The sequence below is a fragment of the Myxocyprinus asiaticus genome, chromosome 46 (genome assembly GCF_019703515.2).
Source record: "Myxocyprinus asiaticus isolate MX2 ecotype Aquarium Trade chromosome 46, UBuf_Myxa_2, whole genome shotgun sequence".
NCBI lineage: Eukaryota > Metazoa > Chordata > Actinopteri > Cypriniformes > Catostomidae > Myxocyprinus > Myxocyprinus asiaticus.
Genome location: NC_059389.1, coordinates 27,544,910 through 27,547,220, shown reverse-complemented (window position 1 = coordinate 27,547,220; position 2,311 = coordinate 27,544,910).

Sequence of the window (2,311 nt, the reverse complement as noted above, 5' to 3'; positions counted from 1 at the left end):
ATGAAGATCAAATGGGTCAGAGATGACGTCATTGGTTATTATAGAGGCTTTAGGGTTAGTATACAACAAACTGATCCACTTAGAGAAATTACTTCCAAAGCCGAATTTTTTCATGACCCAGAATAGGTAACCCCACTCCACCCTATCGAATGCTTTCTCTGCATCGATTGACACTAGAAGGCCAGAGTCTGAAGTCTTTTCAAGGTAGTTTATAATATTAAATAGACGTCGGGTATTATAATAAGACTGGCGACCTTTAATGAAGCCTGTCTGATCAGCATCAATTATACTGGGAAAAACTGTTTCTAGTCGTTTTGCTAAAATCTTAGCCAATATCTTTATGTCAACATTTAATAAGCTTATTGGCTTATATGATCCACATTGTTCAGGGTCTTTTCCCTTTTTTAGGATAAGCGAAATTGCTGCTGTATTTATGACATCAGAAACAGAGGATTCCTCAAATGATTTAGTAAGGGTCTTCAAAATGTATCCGCTAAGCTTGTCCTGCAATATTTTAAAAAATTCAACTGGATAACCGTCAGCACCTGGAGATTTCCCCGGCTGTAAAGAGAAGATAGCGGACTTAACTTCTAGCAAAGAGAGAGGGGCGTCTAATAAATCATGCTGTCTGGTGGTTATACTTGGGATTGCTACATTTTCAAGGAATGAGTTATCTTTTAGACAATGTGGATTGTCTTCAGAAGACTACAGTGCAACATAGAACCATCTGAATATAGCATTAATTTCTTTATTATCGATGCACCTTTTCCCCTCTGTATCTTTCACAGCTGAGATACAAATTTTACATGGTCTGTTCTTTGTAAGTTTTGCCAACAAACAATTTGGTTTATTTCCCATCTCAAACAGATGCTGTCTAGCAAAAATAACATTTCTTTCAGCTTGTGACTGTCACATCTAGAGGTGTTCTTGTTCATGTTTCCATGTCATGTTTTGTGTTAATGTCTTTTATTTTGAAATGTAGTTCCATGTCATGTTATTTCCTGTTCCCTATCTGTCACTCACTCGACGTTGTGTCAATGTAGTGACACTAGGGGTCACTCTTGGGAGCCCGAGACACCTCTGGTCTTTGATAAAAAGCCAGTGAAAATTGGCGAGTGGTATTTGCATGCCACTCCCCCGGACATATGGGTATAAAAGGAGCTGGTATGCAACCACTCATTCAGATTTTCTCTTCGGAGCCGAACGGTCATGCTCACTGAGCTGAATTCCCACGTTCATTCACCTCTGCTGGATCTGATGGCGCATTTCAGCAGCTTCTCCCCCTTCTGCACTTGTGCACTGCAGAGAATGCCCCTGGACACTTCGGCAGAAATAAAAGAGTATATTTCTCTAAAAGAGTATATTTCTCTAAAAGAGCGTCACACATGGAACGTCTTTTTAAAGACGCGTCTTTTTAAAGATGCCTTTCCTTTGTGTGTTATTCCTGGTTGCGCTCATTATCTCTCGCCTTCTGATGGTCACGATCACTGTCTTTTGTGTCTGGGAACTGGTCACGCGGAGACAGCATTCATGGATGGGTCATGTAATCATTGCGAGAATGTGTCCATGGCAATGATGCAGTTGCGGCTTACCTTCGTAAGAAAGCAAGCCACCCCAGAGGCTCCCCACCTTGGTCCTTCTACCCACGGGTATGAGGCCAGCACGGCTTGCACTGGGGGCGATTTGGGGACCCCAATGGGACCATCTCCGCCGGGTAACCCCCCACGGACCTCCCATTCGCCAGCATGCTCGTCTGCCCCGATCGGGCTTCCGAATGTGTCCGCCGGCTTGTCTCACGGTGAGTTCGACCTCTTATTCGGAGCCCGCGAAGGTGATGAGCTCTCGAGCACAGCATCGGAGAGCAGGCTCATCCAGTCGGACGTGGAAGCCACAGCTGGGCTTCTCCCTTTGGGTGTGGTCGCCCAGTCACAGGCTGACGTGGAGATGACGACATGCTTTCCCGGGCAGCCGCGAGCGTCGGGCTAGAGTCAAACCCTCCGCTCTCCCCTGAACCCTCGTGGCTCGATGATTGGTTCCTGGGCTCGCGGCAACGCTCAAAGCCACGCCACGCCCTGCCCCCGTTCCTTTCTTCCCGGAAGTGCATGAAGAGCTGACAAGATCGTGGGAGGCACTTTTTACTGCCGGGTCCCGATCCTTCAGCTTCCCCATACTCACTACCCTCGATGATGGGTGGCCAAGGGCTATTCGGCAATCCCCCCTGTGGATAAAGGCGCTCGCGGTGCACCTATGCCCACAGAGCGCTGCCACCTGGTGTGGGCACCCAAAGCTCCCGTCCAAGGCCTGTAGGTTT